This window comes from Myodes glareolus, chromosome X, assembly GCF_982192425.1.
Source record: "Myodes glareolus chromosome X, mMyoGla1.1, whole genome shotgun sequence".
NCBI lineage: Eukaryota > Metazoa > Chordata > Mammalia > Rodentia > Cricetidae > Myodes > Myodes glareolus.
Window position 1 is genome coordinate 3035452 of NC_142053.1, and position 282 is coordinate 3035733.

The following is a 282-nucleotide window of genomic DNA, read 5'->3' on the forward strand; positions in this document are numbered from 1 at the left end:
AAGCCAGCAACACAAACTGTATGGCTTTTATACCTTTATTATAGTTTCCCCCAATTGCCTTCCTACCCTTAAACAGTGATGAAGAACTTAGAAGTCTTCAAGAGCCAGGTGGTGGTGGTGGCGCACGCCTTTAATCCCAGCACTTAGGAGGCAGAGGCAGATTAGTTCGAGGCCAACCTTGTCTACAGAGTTGAGTTCTAGGACAGGCTCCAAAGCTACACAGAGAACCCCTCTCTTGAAAAACCAACCAACCAACCAACCAACCAAACAAACAAACAAAAG